This window comes from Hemitrygon akajei, chromosome 4, assembly GCF_048418815.1.
Source record: "Hemitrygon akajei chromosome 4, sHemAka1.3, whole genome shotgun sequence".
NCBI classification, from domain to species: domain Eukaryota; kingdom Metazoa; phylum Chordata; class Chondrichthyes; order Myliobatiformes; family Dasyatidae; genus Hemitrygon; species Hemitrygon akajei.
Window position 1 is genome coordinate 59,492,394 of NC_133127.1, and position 17,090 is coordinate 59,509,483.

The window sequence follows — 17,090 nt, forward strand, 5'->3', positions numbered from 1 at the left end:
GTATTGTCCAGAAGAAGTTCACGGGAATAATCCCAGGAATGAAAGAGTTAACATATAAGGAGCATTTGATTGCTCTTAGCTGTACTCATTGGAGTTTAGAAGAATGAGGGAAGATTGCATTGAAAGCTATTGAATATTGGAAGGCCTAGATAGAGTGGATGTGGAGAGGATGTTTCATTTAGTGGGCGAATCTAGTATTAGAGGGCACATTCTCAGAACTGAGGGATACCCATTTAAAACAGAAATGGGGGAATTTTTTTTTCACCAGACGGTGGTGAATCTGTGGAATTCATTGCCACAGACGGCAATGCAGTCCGAGTCATTGGCATATTTAAGGTGGAGGCTGATTTGTTCATGATTAATTAGAGCTTCAAAGGTTATGAGGTGAAGGCAGGCGAATGGGTTTGAAAAGAAAAATAAAGCAGCCATATTGGAATGGTGGAGCAGACTTGATAGGGTGAATGGCCTAAATCTATTTCTCTGTCCTATGGTCTTATAACTTAGGCCCTCTAGTTATGGCAACATCCTCATGAATCTTTTGTTCAGTCATTCCAGTTCAACACAACTTTCCAATAGCAGAGTGAGCAAAACTACACACAGTACTCCATGCATGGCTTCACCAATGACTTATACAACTGTAATATGATGTCCCAACTCCTGTACTCAATGCCCTGACTGATGAAGGTCAGTGTATTAATTGCCTTTTTTACCACCCCTTGTCTATCTGTGATACCTTTCTCAATGAACTATGTAATTATATTTCGAAGTCTCTGTTCCCTAAAGTCCCATCATTCATTATATAAATCCAAAACCGGCTAATGCATCACCTCACACTTAATCATATTGAAAATCATTTGCCGCTACTTGGCCCACTTCTCTAACAGATCAAGTTCCCCTTGTAATCTACAGTAACCTTCTTCACACTTTCAGCAACCCCCTAAATACCCCCTGTCCTTGGATGCAGCTCAACCTGCTGAGTTCTTCAGCAGATTGTTTATTACTCTTAAATTTATTTGGTCTTTTAATCAAATTCACAGGTTTGAAAGTAATGCGCCATGTAAAAAGTTTAAGCCATTAAAGGTACCAAATGAATGGTCTTCCATAGATGCTGTCTGATCTGCTGATTATATCTTTCTTTTTTCTGTTTAATTTTAGGTTTCTATCATCTTGCTAATGCTTAGGAAAACAACACTAAGTGCAGGTCCAAAAATTAAAATGTGTGCATGGCTCCCAGGAACTCCTCCTGCAGGCAGCTTGGTGTGTTGAGGCGATAAGCACCTTGCATACATTGAAGTCTTAGCACTTCCAGTCTGTGGTGAGAGTTTCACTTAGAATTTTAGTTACCATTATTCCTTCTGGGCCAGGCTCAGATCCAAAAGCCGATACTTTAGTTTTTTTCTCCCAATTTGACATGTAGCATGCCTCCACATAGGACATGGATTCTGAATTGAATTGAATTGACTTTATTTCTTACATCCTTCACATACATGAGGAGTAAAAATCTTTGTGTTACCTCCCCGTCAAAATGTGCAATGTGCAATCATAGTAATTTATAATAATTTATAGTAAATAGGACAGTCAATGTAACATAGAAATACATTCAAATCAGTGTGAGCTAATCGGTCTGATGGCCTGGTGGAAGAAGCTGTCCCAGATGGTAGCAGCTGGAATAGACTGTGGTTGGAGTGACTTGGGTCCCCAATTATCCTTTGGGCCCTTTTTACACACCTGTCTTTTGAAGTTCACAACTACAGATGTGCTGGGCTGTCTGCACCACTCTCTGCAGAATCCTACGATTAAGGGAGATACAGTTCCCATACCAGGCAGTGATGCAGCCAGTCAGGATGCTCTCAATCGTGTTCCTGTAGAAAATTCTTAAGAATAGGACGCCCATACCAAATTTCCTCAACTGTCTGAGGTGAAAGAGGTGCTGTTGTGCCTTTTTCACCACACAGCTGGTGTCTACAGACCATGTGAGGTCCTCAGTGATGTGGATGCTGAGGAATTTAAAGCTGTTTACCCTCTGAACACCAGATCCATTGATGTCAATAGGGGTTAGCCCATGCCCGTCTCCATTCCTTCTGTAATCCAGAACTAGTTCCTTTGTTTTTGCGACATTGAGGGAGAGGTTGTTTTCTTGACACCACTGTGTCAGAGAGATGACTTCTTCCCTGTAAGTCACCTCATTATTATTTGACATAAGGCCATTCAATGTAGTGTCATCAGAAAATTTAATTAGCAGATTAGAGCTGTGGGTGGCGATGCAGTCATGGGTATACTGGGAGTAAAGGAGGGTAGTTAGTACACAGCCCTGAGGGGCTTCTGTATTGAGAATCAAGGGGTAGAGATGAGGGAGCCCACACTTACCATCTGTCTACGACCTGACTGGAAGTCAAGGATCCAGCTGCACAAGGCAGGGTCAAGGCCGAGGTCTCTGAGCTTCCTGTTGAGCCTGGATGGAATTATGGTGTTGAATACTGAACTATAGTTCAAGGACAGCATTCTCACAGAAGTATCCTTCTTCTCCAGATGTGTAAGGACAGTATGTAGAACAGTATCTATTGTGTCATCTGTTGATTGGTGGTGGCGGTAGGCAAATTGGAGGGGTCCAGTGTGGGTGGCAGCATGCTGTTGATGAGGTCCTTGAACCACCTGTCAAAGCATTTGCTTATTATTGAGGAGAATGCGACAGGATGCCAGTCGTTCAGGCATGTTTCCTTGGTCTTTTTTGGTACAGGGACAATGTTGGATCTTTTGAAGCAGGAGAGCACTCCACACTGGGAGAGGGAGAGATTAAAACTGTCAGTAAACACACCTGCCAGTTGTGCTGCGCACATCCTGAGTACCCATCCGGTCCCGCAGACTTACAGACGTCCGCTCGTTGGAAACATATGCGTACTCTGGCCTCAGAAATGACCAGGTTGCAAGTTCTAGCAGGGCTTTCCTCAGAGGCTCAGAGTTAGCAACATCAAACTGAGCATAAAAGTAATTGAGCTCAGCTGGGAGAGAGGCCACAATATTGTCGGCACCACAACGTTTGGCTTTGAAGTCTGCGATGGTATGCAGCCCTCACCATAAGTCACATTTGCTATTCATTGTGAATCTTGACTTAATCATGTCCCTGTATTGTTGTTTCGCAGCCTTGATAGCTTTGCGTAGATCATAGCTGCTTTTCTTGAGCTCTAGCTGATCACTTTCAATGTAAACTCTATGTCACGCAGTAAGTGCTACTTGCACGGAACTATTGATTCAACATTTCTGGTTTGGGAAGAGCCTGACTGACTTCTGGGGGTCGACATCGTCAATGCACTTCCAGATGAAGCACCTGACTCCATCAGTGAACTCGGAGACATTCTCGTCATGGGAGACATTCCAGTTGACATCATTGAAGCAGTCCTGCAGCATGGAGACCGATTGGACTGACTAACAGTGGACGGTTTTAACTATGGCTGCCTCTTGTTTCAGCTTCTGCCTGCACATCGATAAAAGCAGGATCGAAGAGTGATCTGATATTCCAAAAGCTGGGTGAAGGAGAGCTTTATAAGCATTGTGGAAGGGAGTGTAACAGTGGTCAAGTATCTTATCTCCACGAGTGTCACATGTACTTCATCCACTGTTTTCGATGTTTTGTTTTTTAATTGGGGGCTGAACCTTTAGAAGACTGCAATGAGCAATTGACATCTTTAATAGGACTTCTCGATCATGGCAAGAGGTCAAATAAACTTGGCTGAGTTCAGAAGATTGAAAGTGTTATTTATATTGTGTTTAGACTGGAAAATTATTTGGTATAATAAACATAATATGCTTTGTTGGGATCTTTAAGAAGTAAGACTGGAACCTTACTTTCAGAAGGAGTGCAATTAACATTTGGAATACCATGGAATCATAGAAGCCTTGTTAACAAAATTTATCAAGGGATGTGATGCCACGATATGCTACAAAGCTGAGGCACAGATCAACCATGACCTAACTGACTTGTAGAACAAAATTGAGGGAATGCATGGTTTCTCTGATTTAATTAAATAACAGGAAAGTTTTAATGGGCAGAAAAGTCTACAGCTGTTCCTTTGTTTCAACATGGCAACGTTACTTGAATAACTGTGTAGCGTATAATAAACATGCATGAAAGATCAGTGTGGAGTGGGGAAATTAGTTCATGTTTCGATAAAAGTCCCAGTTTTAATTACCAAGCTCACTTTGATAGGACGTGTATGCGGAATTACCTCTGAGAAAGACATTAACCCGAGGGCTGAATAAACAAATTTAAATGGTACTATCCGATTCAAGTCTTATAAAAATGAGTAATATTTGTCAGATATATGTGATGCTTGGACTGACAAAAGCTTCAATCATGCAGAAAGCTGCTCTCAAATTTTCATAAGTCAAAGCTGACACCATTTACATGACAAATCGTTCCAAAAGAAAAATTCTACTTGGCTGTTCAGACTGCCTGTTTTCACTGACAGCGTTTTGTCCTTCAAACTACAGTGGAATGAAAATGAAGGGATTGACTGCTAATTATGCCAGAAACGAGCTAATCTATGCATTGTACCAAGAACAAACTATCAGGATTCATGAACAAGATATTTAAACTAGAGTTAGGACAAAGCTGCTCAACTACTGAAATACAATGTTACAGGAGACCCAAGCATGCTTGCACACTAATCCCCAGGAGTATTGAACTGATGCAGCACAAGCCTATTTAAGGTTATTATAAAATGTTACTGATAATCTTAATTTCTAAAATAATATATTTGTCTTTGTGTCCAAATAATAAAGAATATTCTCAATATTTCAAACTGTTGCTTTTAACCAAGCACTGTCACATAAACAACCTTTTTAATCTACAAATGGCAATTTTATATGTTGAAAGATTTGTAGAACCCTGTTTAAGCAGGCTGCTTAGGTTTTCAGAATTAATGCAACACAGTTATAAACCAGGCAACTGTTCAAAGCATAACAAAGGCAAGACAAAGGCTCATGCAGTCAGGCATTAAGCACATCTTTGTAGAAGGTGTTAGGAACTATCTGTAGTTAACCCCTGCCACTATCTTTAATTATTCTCTTACTATTCATGGGATGATAGAAGTTCATAAACAGCCCAGAGTCCGACTCTGCAGCCTCCAGCTGATCAATTATTGGTGATAAGAAACCTTAGATGTATTTCAGAGAAATCATCTGAGTTTTATGTAAATTTAAACTCACTAATGTAGAACGTGAACTGTAGTGTCACCCAACCAATCTGAAATTCATGTTTAAGTTATTTGAAGTTTATTTTCTTCAAGGTTTTTTCCTTTCCACCACCAAGATATCAAAGAAGCTTAGCAGAACAATACTTAGCACTGGAATTACAATATATTGGTCACAGGACCTGCTTACACCATTTTCTATACTCATGATGAGTTCTAATAAGAGGCTTCATATTGGACTTATTAATAATCTCAATCTCTTAGAACAAAGGAGGAAGCAAGGCATCCGCAATCCTGAGAGCCTACCAAAGAAGAGGAGAAGATTGTGAACAACCTGTAAGTAAGGTGATCATTATAAATATATCACCAATTGCTTCTGTGTATCCAGTGTGGAAATACAAATGCAGTGGATTCTGGTTAATTGGTGTATTAGTTAATCGGGGCTGCCACTAATTTAGGACAAATCTTAAAGAACAAAAACTAATTGAGAAAATAGCCAGACTCCCTTTGTTTATTTTGGACACTCCACTGCTTAACTTAGGCAGGAGACTGCTGCTGAACAGTTTCTAACTAGCATCAGTCACGTGCACTTGTGTGTCCATTAGACACTACACTGTGCTTAGAGCAGACAATTTTTAAATAACATCAGTTGAATGTGCTTGTATTCAAAAAGCAGTGATTTTTGACATTGATAGTCAGTGAGAAAGAAGCAGTAAGACAATTCAGAATAGTTTTGCTGGGAGTGAAAATTAACCAATTTGACTACTTCAACAAGTTATGAACAATGAAGCATTTGAAGATATTGACAATCATCTTGAATGTTACAATGAAAATGAAGATTTGGAGGATGTAATCATCAAAACTCTTGCATTAAGTTAGTCAATGACTGCACTAGGTGTGCTCTGATTTTGTTCATTTACAGCTAATAAAAGAAACTCTGCAGCATACACTGGCTGAATTCCTCTGTTGATAAATATTAGGAACTATACAGTTTTATAGTATTGTAGAATTGGTAGTGTTTTAAGTTGTTTTGTATTTCATCTAAATACATAATTTGTTATTCAGTTAAATGGTCATTTGACTTTATATACTTTTTTAACTATTTCCATGAAATTTTGGTTAATTAGAGTAGCCACTTAATTGGACCAAAATATGCATGTCTCAATGTGTTACAATTAACCAAAACCCACTGTACATGAAGGACAAAAACTTACCTGGCCTCTCACTATAATAAGTTGAGTTTTGCTTTAACTATAACATTAGCAACACACAAGAGTAACTGTCTAAATTAACAAGAAATTGAAATTAACAAATTCAGCAACTGACTGACAAAGAAAACGTTGCAGTATTTTTAACCATCTGCAATTAAAAGTACCAAGTGGATGATTCATGTTAAGCTGTCTCCAAGGAGACTACCAGAAGAGTCAACAGCCAGTTCAGTTCACTCCATATGATAATCGAATGACTGAGATCACTGAATATTGTAAAAGTTATAAGGACCAAATACAGGTCCTCCACAGGTTATATCCAGGTTCAGTTTCTGTAAACTGTTCAGAAATGAAGCTGAAAATTGAGTTCATACACAGCAGAAGATGCCTACAGCTCCACAACAATTGGCAAGTTCAATCATTAGTCTCCCAAAGACTTGTGTGTAGGTATGGGCTATGCTTACAGTAAATCAGATATTCATAAGGTAGGAAGAACCTATAATATCCTACCTATGACAGGGGTTCCCAACCTGGGCTCCACAGAACCTTGCTTAATGGTATTGGTCTATGGCATAAACAAGTTGGGAACCCCTGACCCCTGATATTAAAGATGTGCTCCAGAACTATCTGCATCGTTAGGCTGAATCTTGAAGATGGCTGAAAATGCTGCATCCTTTTCTTTGTTATTCAATTGTTGGACTTGTCAGTTTAGATTACCTAACCACTGCTCTGCTACGTTGATTTTGATGTAGGAGTTTAATAAGCTTAAAGCCAGATGCAAGCCCCAAGCTGTTACTGGTGGTAGAAAAGCTGCTGCTGCATAGTTATGAATCTGGCAACACAGGAAATTGCACAGGTATATTCTCTTCCAAAAAGTCTTCACGGGGCTGTAAGTTCCATTGAAAGATATTTGGACCAATAGGTCAAATTTATTTCCTCTTCTCCAATGCTGTGATATGCTGAAAGTTTCCAGAATGTTCAGATCTTATTTTGTAAGTGGAGATGTTCACTGATAAGAACAATGTCTAATTCCAGAAAATACAGCAACCATTTCAGCAAGATCAATACACCAGTAAGTGTCTCGGAAGTGGGATACTGGTGTTAGTGAATAACTATTTCCAGCAGAGAACCACTAATCCTAAACTTCCAAAGATATTAACTTCAAGGTCGTACCCTAGATCACCCTCGGAAAGTCACTATTATCATGATATCACTAAAAAATTAAATGGAACACCACATTCAGTAAGTGAAAGCATTAGACTTTGAAACTGAGTCTAATGCCTGGCATTCTCTGGTAAGGGACTCCTTCTAAAGCTCCAAAGTATTTCCACCTTCCGAAAGGTAAGATGAAAAATTTTCCACTTAGTTAAGTGCAATTGCAACAACATTCAAAAAGCTCAATTACTTCTAGGGAGAGAGAGAGAGAGAAAAAAACAATTGATTTAATTTGTACTTAGTCCAATATCAAAACAAAGTTAAATCTTTATACCACTGAAAACAGCTGCTGTACAGAGCAGACTGTAAACTGCAAACTGTACTGCTGTTATTCTCCAAGGTTACCCTCACAATATATTCCATACGCACACTCTTCACTACCAATAGGAAGAAGGCTGCAAAACATTGGAAGACAATTATCCATGGGTACTTTCCAAATCACACACCACCCTGACTGGAACTCCCGGCACTTCCTATTCAACAGGTGGAGTACCTGTCACAATTCAAGACTCAGTTTCACCACTATAATTTTAATAAGTGCTACATTTTGAGTGATACCCACAACATGTAAATGGATAAACTTAATCTATGAACTTTATAGTAATGCATTGGAGTGTCAGCCTAAACCTTTGTGAGAAAATTCAGAAGACATTAAACTTGGAAATTTTGGCAGATGTGGAATAGTGTTGCCTTCTGAGTCAAGGTTGAAAATGAACCCAATGTAGGAAACTCATACACTTTGTGCCTTCCCATGCGTGTATCCTTCAAATGTCCTTTGGCTTAAATCAACTCCAAAGCAATAGTTAGATGTGTATTTTTTTTTTCTCTGACAGGAAAGAACTATGTCAATTGAGCTTCTACTGGATACCAATGCTTATCATTAACATATAGTGTATGAACTATAGTAAACTAAACTGGAAAACATCCATGCCATTGTTGGAATTTCTAATTAAACTTTTAAATTTGGAACTAGGTGGAGGAGAACAATTATGGAACACAATTGAGAAAAGAGTTGCCTTAAAAATAATCCTCTCAAGTTTCTATTTAGGACCATCATAATAACAGTGCTGTATTAAGTTGACTGTTTGGTAAGTACATTTTATTTTCACAGCTTAAGTAGGACACTTATATGAATGTTTGCATTTGCCTTTGATGCAAATACTTGTTGTTTTATCCCAGAATAAAAATGACTAATGCATTTATATTGAGTTCTGTGGCAAAGAATAGGAGAACCAGCAGTGGTATTGTAAAGGTTTAGAGTTGGAGAACTTTAATTTAACTCTTGACAATCTGTAAAAAACACGTATATGAATATTGTCTCTGGATCACTTTCAAATTTGCAGCTGATATAAATAAAAGAAAAATATTTTCCTGTTTGAAATCTTTTATTTGATATCTTAGATCACCCAAACATTTTCTAAGAATTAAGAAATGATTTATCATTTACCACAGGTACAATAACTTATGCACTTACCAAAACAAAACACAGCACAGTGTCTGCAGATCTAAAATAAAAATGGAAAATGCAGGAACTATGCAATATATTCCCAAACACCTGTTGTGAGGAGAAAGCATTAATGTAGCATCACATTGGCTCCTAGAAATGCATTTCTCTCATTTGAGGAGAATTTGAGTAAATCTATCCTCCAGAGGTTTGGAGAATGACAGGTGACTTCAATGAAACGTACAACCAAGAGCTTGCCAGAATTGATTTGGGAAGGATATTTCCCCTATCAGAGGAGTGGAGAATCAGGAGTAAATCTTAAAATAAGAGACAAGATATTTAGGACATACTGCAGATGATGACAAATTTCTTTACTCAGAATTTGATGACTCTTTAGAACACTATCCCAAAAGACTGTGGAGACTCAGCCATTGATTACCTTCAAAATAGAGATTGATAGATTTCTGGATATAAAAGGAATCAAGGGAGATAGAAATAGGTCAGGAAAATAGTGCTTGAGGTAAAAGATCATTTACGATTTTGACAAATGGCAGAGCAGGTTTGAGGGGCTGAGTGTCCTAGTTTTGTTTCTCTTTCTTCTATTTTGTTCTTACATCCACGTCAATCAGACTGTGCAGATTATATGGCTTATTGTTCGAACAAATGTTTGCTTGCTCAAGGAGAACTCATTATACTCGATATTCCAAGGATAATGTCAAAGTACGGGGAAGGGATAACTAATATTTTATAAATTTTCACTTTTATTTTTCAAATCATATTTACCCTGCTGTCAGTTACATAACCATGCTTTGCAGTGCTATTATTGTATGACTGACATTTCCCCTTAATCCTGTTTGAAGCAGAGGATAAAACCATTGCTATAGAATATTATCTCTACCAAGTGTAACTGGGAGAATTTCCAGTTTTGTCCAGGAAATTCCATTCAGTATACAACTTAATCATCACAAAGGAATCAATGGTTACTGAGAACAGTTCAGGAACTATGATACAGCTAGATAAGTCTCCAAATAATTATTTGAAGGATATACCAAATCCTTCAGTCTGTTAAAAAAAACTCCCCAGGGGAAAGCAAAAGTTTTGTTTTATCAGTGTTCTATCTTATCCCTGGTCAAAACTAGACTGGAGATTTGGATAGAGTTTTCAATTTGAGGTTAGTTTGCTAGACTCAAAATATTTGGAAATTATGATTGAAATTTGAAAATGAAAAACATGACAGTAGTCTTTGTCACTAAAATACAAATTATGTGGTGATATACACAAAATGCTGGTGGAACACAGCAGGCCAGGCAGCATCTACAGGGAGAAGCACTGTCAACATTTCAGGCTGAGGCCCTTTGTCAGGACTAATTGAAAGGAAAGATAGTAAGAGATTTGAAAGTAGGAGGCGGAGGGGGAAATGCAAAATGATAGAAGACCGGAGGGGGTGAGGTGAAGCTGAGAGCCACAAATTGATTGGCAAAAGGGATACAGAGCTGGACAAGGGAAATGATCATGGGACGGGAGGCCTAGGGAGAGAGAAAGGGGGAGGGGAGCACCAGAGAGAGGTGGAGAACGTGCAGAGTGATGGGCAGAGAGCAGGATCTCCCAGTGGCCATACATTTTAATTCCACGTCCCATTCCCATTCTGATATATCTATTCATGGCCTCCTCTACTGTCAAGATGAAGCCACACTCAGGTTGGAGGAACAACAACTTATGTACCGGCTGGGTAGCCTCCAACCTGATGGCATGAACATTGACTTCTCTAACTTCTGTTAATGCCCCTCCTCCCCTTCTTACCCTATCCCTGACATATTTAGTTTTTCTCCCCCCTCCTCTTTTTTTCTCTCTCTCTGCCCATCACTCTGCCTGTTCTCCATCTCTCTCTGGTGCTCCCCTCCCCCTTTCTTTCTCCCTAGGCCTCCGGTCCCAGGCTCCTTTCCCTTCAGCAGCTCTGTATCCCTTTTGACACTCACCTTTCTGGCTGTCAGCTTCACCCCACCCCCTCCGGTCTTCTCCTATCATTTCGCATTTTCCCCTTCCCTCTCCTACTTTCAAATCCCTTACTATCTTTCCTTTCAGTTAGTCCTGGCGAAAGGTCTCGGCCCGAAACGTCAACAGTGCTTCTCCCTATAGATGCTGCCTGGCCTGCTGTGTTCCACCAGCATTTTGTGTATGTTGCTTGAATTTCCAGCATCTGCAGATTTCCTCGTGTTTGGTGGATATACACTTGTTTAGGAATCAAGACTAAAAAAAATCCTGATTTTTAGTAGGATTTGAAGTAGGAAGTGTGGAAAGATCCCAAATGAGAACAGGTTAACCTTAATGAGCTTTTCGTTTTCCTGTGTTTCTACAGAGTGTGAAATAATATAGTTTGTCCTTAACCTCACAACTTTACCTGCAAGATTATCAGATACAATTAAAAGTTCGATTATTTTTCTGAGCCACGTTATATTTACTATGGTATCCTCATATTCTATTATGCCTTAAGGCCTATTTAGTCTAGGCTGCTACCTTTCAGATCCACCTTTACCAATCATCTTCCCATTGATTTGCTTCTTCCTTCCAAGGGTGATTTACAGTAGTCAATTAACATAACAGCACATCTTAGGAACCCAAGTCTTCTGAGGCTTAAATGCAAATACAGTACACTGTCACCTCACTAGATCTTCTTGACGGTCTGCTGGTAACCAGCATTGGTGAACAGGGAATCTTTTGATCTATAGCTAAATGTCTTGCAGTCAGTTGGGAAACAGTGCTATATGTCTTACTCTCCAAACAAATGAATCAGTACCACAAAGCTAATTCACTGACCCTGGCATGTACTGAGATAAATCTCCATGCAAGATAGAATTGAATTATCCCAGGAAGTCTCAAATGAGGTTGGATCATTACTGTTATCACCTATATAGTTCTCGTCATGTGTAGTGCAGATGATCTAGATTCTTTTGTAAAAGTAAGTTAAGAAGAAAGAAGTAGGTTGAAGGTTCAAAAAACAGGAAAGAACAGGCCTGCTCTTAGATTCATTTCTGATCAGAGCTTAGCTATCTGATGTATCTCATTCATTTTCTACTTAAGATGGTTGAGTGATGATTAGATTTAAATCTACCACAAAACCAATAATATTTTCTAATTGATTTTCAGAGTGCCAGCATAGAAGTCATATCAGAACAATCCTGTGTGGTTTAAAGATAGTAGTGGTGACATTGGTAAAAGGAGGTACAATTTGTATGCTATCTAATAATTTGATGGCTATTGGATTGCAATATATTGTTGCTCTGCTGAGATAAATCCCTTTGCAAAAGCCTTCCCATCTAGTAATATCAATATCTATATTAAATTTCATGTATGTCATATTTGATGGATTATAGACAGTAGAAGCCTGTCATCTGTTGACACGGGAATGGATTTGTTTGAAGTTGTCGATTTATGCTATGTATTTTAGCATTATCATTCTCATTATCACTGAAGGCATCATCTCCAATACAGAAAAGCAATAACATAGAACCTTTAATTATATTTTTTATTGAATCATTTATGTGTTAACCATATAACCAAGCTTAAATCACATGGATTTTTAGTTCTTTTAGAACTAACAAGTTAATAAAAACAGCTGACAAAAAGTGACAGTAACAGACATATAAATTAATTTTAATTTTCATACTATCCTCAGAGTCCTTTATTATGTATTCATGTATATTTTGACCCATACGGGTAGCCTTCAAGCTTCCCTGTGTGTTACATACTGAACGTAATGTGAGAGGGCTTTCTGGGAAATGACTTCTAAGTAAAATATACAAAAGCCCATTTGTTCCTCACCTCACCATTGCCCAAGTGTGTTATTCATGGCCACTCGGTTTCCCAGTACTATAAACATAACAACTGGTGGCGAGGTGACATGCCCTTATGTGGCATTTATTGTTTTGTTCCCTTCAGCAAGTAAAGTTCATGTGCAACACTGCGTGATGTGGTGATGGAAAGAAAATGGCTGCAGAATGTGTGCTGAGTGAAGAATCTGAGGGGAGAGAACAAGAATGGAATGGTTAAATAAAATAAATAAGAGAAGGAGAGAGAGAGAGAGAGAGAGAGAGAGAGAGAGAGAGAGAGAGAGAGAGAGAGAGAGAGAGAGAGAGAGAGAGAGAGAGAGAGAGAGAGAGAGAGAGAGAGAGAGAGAGAGAGAGAGAGAGAGAGAGAGAGAGAGAGAGAGAATACCAAATTAACTTTTATTGAATGTAATTGCTTTTGAAAGTGGTAAAGATGTTTGGGTGCGTGAGGGTCGAATGATGAAACCATAGAGCAATGGGACTCATAAACTAAAAGATTTGAATACTTTGCACCAGAAAATCAAATTTCAGTTGACATTTATGTTCCAACTTTTCTGACTGTGATGGGTGCAAAAGCATTTCATTTATAATGCAGTCTATTACAACTTGTTAAGCCTGGTGGTGAGCCATATGAGGACATGGTTAAAGTCTTAAAGGACCACTATTTACCTAAACCTTTGATTTTTTGTGAGAGGTTTAGAGAGATTGTTGATTAGAGAAGGCAGTTGAGATTAGTACATCTATGGAGGTGGCAGCTAAAGAAGCACAGCTATTAAGCACATCTTCCCAAGTTCATAGAGTTTCCACTGACTTTAAGAATAAGACACCTATTGGCAATCAATTTTACTATTGCGGCAAAACTGAGCATTCAGTAAAAGAATACTGGTATAAGGGTTTAGATTGATAAAGCTGTGGCAAAAAAGGGTCATAATAAACATGCCTATAAATGTAAAAAGACACTGTCAACCAAAAACACTGTAGTAAAGAACATTTACTTTTGGAAAAACAAAAAAAAAACGTGAACAAGTTGCAGCATACTAAGGATGGACTGAGTGACTTATACTCTGCAGTTGAATAAATTTGCTGTTTCAGGAGACAAGTACAGGTACTGGCTGCTTCCGTGGTCAGATGGGCCACGGTGAGAATGCAGGTGGGCACGGTGCTGCAGTATTGCTCATGTCCGAGACAGCTTACAAGGAGAAATTGTAGCATCTCACCCCAAAAGGAGCAAGGTTGACTTTATAGACTTTCACTGGTGAGATTGTTCCAGGGAGGGGAGTAGTACATGTTACAGCGGAGATTAACAAACAGGGAAAGAAAATTCCACGTACATTGTTAAAGAGAGTTAACCAGTGCTTCTGGGCCACTTGTGGTTGGAGCAGTTCAAACACAATTGGCATGAAGTGCACTTGATTGGTAGGAGCGTTGCTCTACAAGAGTTATCGATGAAACACGGAAACATATTCACCGGAGAACTGGGTAGTATGAAAGGAATCACTGTAAAGCTGGCTGTTAAGCCTGACACAACACCCGAATGTCTGAAGGCAGGTCCTGTTCCATATGCCCTCAAATCAAAAGTAGAAGCTGAATTGTGAAGACTGGTCCAGAAGTAAGGTACTCTGAGTAAGATTTGCCATCACCTCAGCTACTGCATATTTTCAGTGATGAAAGGACCAGTTCTTGAGTGGGTTGACAGAGGTGCAATGCTATTCAGATGACTTACTCATCAATGAGAAAATGCATTGAGAAGCTAAGTTCCAGCTTTAGTCGTTTTGGGTTTCCTCAACGCCTGTCCACAGAGTTCAGAGCACATTAAGTCAGTTCCGAATCATCCAGCTACTAATGGTCTTGCTGAATGGTTGTAAAAAGACACAAGCCCTCAAGACTTTAGTGGGAAGTAGATTCCTCAACTAGTGTCTTAGTACTTCCTTGCTGACATACTACAACACACCTCATACCACCACCAAAATGGCTCCAGCCACCACACTGATAAAAAGACAACTTCACACCTGACTTGATCTGCTGAGGGTTCAAACACAAAACAAATTGTGCGAAATGAACAGAAGTCCCAAGGAGAGAGACATGACAAAGTGAAGTACAGAAGTTTCATAGCAGGAAAGAGAGTACTTGCCCAGAACCTCATCTCAGAAACTAAGTTGATGCATCCTATGGTGGTGGCACAAACTGGTCCTGTGTTGTACACTGTGGAAACTAGTAACCATATCATCTGGAGAGGGCATGTTGATCAGCTGTTGCCCACTTCTGAGGCTACTGAAAACTAACATAAACTGACTAATCCCCAGATCCATTTGTAGAAATGGGACAGTATTCTGAGACAACAACCACAGAACCTCTGTTAAGATCGAATGGCACAGCCAGTGCTCCCTCATCATCTGTGCTTTCTGAGGTGCCCCCTACTGAGTATGCAGTACCCAAGCCAAGATGAACACATACACCACCAAGAGATAAAATGACTTTGGCATCATCCCCATGTTGTCGGTACCCTTGCAGAGTCAGGCGGCCTCCAGACAGATTGAATCTCTGGTTTAGTGACTAACCCTCAGCAGATGTGGCAGAAAACTCCCCAGGGTTATGTTTGGGAATAGTGGCAGTCTATTCTCTTTCCCTAGTTTTGGAAAAGAATTGATTTTTGCTGTTGATTGGATTTGACGATTACTCCATTGAATGTTCATAATATAGTAGCTGGTCTGTGTATGGGAAGGGGGAGGGTTATGATATGTATTCACATATATTTTGTCCTTTACAGGTTACCGTCAAGCTTCTCCTTGTGTGGCATACTGAACGTAATGTGAGAGGGCATTCCTAGTAGATGACTTACAAGCAAAATAAACAACTGTATGCTTGTTTCTCACCTCTCTGTCTCTGTGTTATTCTCAGTCACCTCGCTTCCTAGTACCACAAGCATAATATGCATGATTGGGAATCGTTGAGTTTGCTCATGAAAAAGGCAAATAAATATTGAAAATTTTCACTGAAGAAGAGCGCGAACTTCTGTCATTTTGAGTTATTATATATTCCACGATAGTACAAGATCATTATTGTCATCACAAAACTGCTGCTCCTTACGCCTATAATCTACAAGATAAGTCCATTAACATGACAAATGTTTCCTCCTAATAAATCCCACTGCTTAAAATCAGCTATCTTCACTTTAAAACTAAGGTCTATTGTATGGCACCATTGTCCATTTAAATCTTTCTTTGATATTACAGAAACTCACACATCATTTCACCTCTTAAATCATAACAACACATATGATTTCATTGCTCACTTCTCAAAATGTGAGCATTAATTTTTCAGTATATATTTTCCTCCATCTTTTACAATATTTACATGAATGTTACTTGGGCAGAAGGTGCACTAGATCTGCATCACCTGAATGTTGCCTTCCAATATTGTTTTTACTTGACATATGTAATAATTTATTCATCATTATTCAGCCATTCTAGAAAACCTTACCCTTCACTAGACACAGTGGTGCAAGAATGTGATTCACCTTTTCAATCTACTCAAAGTCAGTGAAAGATATCAACCTTTCCAAGTGAATGAACTCAGAATTGTTCTTATCCTGTGTGTCTGTTATTTCCACTAAATTACTAGGGTTTATTAAAAAAATGTTTTTGATTCTATCCATGTTCATGCAATTTTGAGGGTGGTTGATAAGTTCGTGGCCTAAGGAAGACGGAGTCAATTTTAGAAAAACTAGCACATTTATTTTTCAACATAGTCCCCTCCTACACGTACAAACTTAGTCCAGTGGTCATGGAGCATATGGATCCTTCTTTGTAGAAGTGGTCTTCAGCAGGGGTGATTGATAGGTTTGTGGCCTAAGGTAGAAGGAAATGAGTTATATAGCTCTTGTTACATGCATGTGCAGTTCAACTCTGAGTGAAAATGCAAAAAGTTTGAAGTTACTAACTCATCTCCAAGATGCCGACTTCTACAAAGAAGGGTCCGTTTGCTCCATGACCACTGGACTAAACGTATAAATGTAGGAAAAATAAATGTGCTAGGTTTTCTAAAAGTGACTTCTTCTACCTTAGGCCACAAACTTATCAATCACCCCTTGTATATGTAAAGAGCAGAAAAAGATGCGCAATTTTGATTCTTTGGCTAATTTGATGATGTTGTATGTTTTTCAGCTTTCTCATATTCCACTTTTACTTTCAGTTCTGCCGGTGTGTGTTTT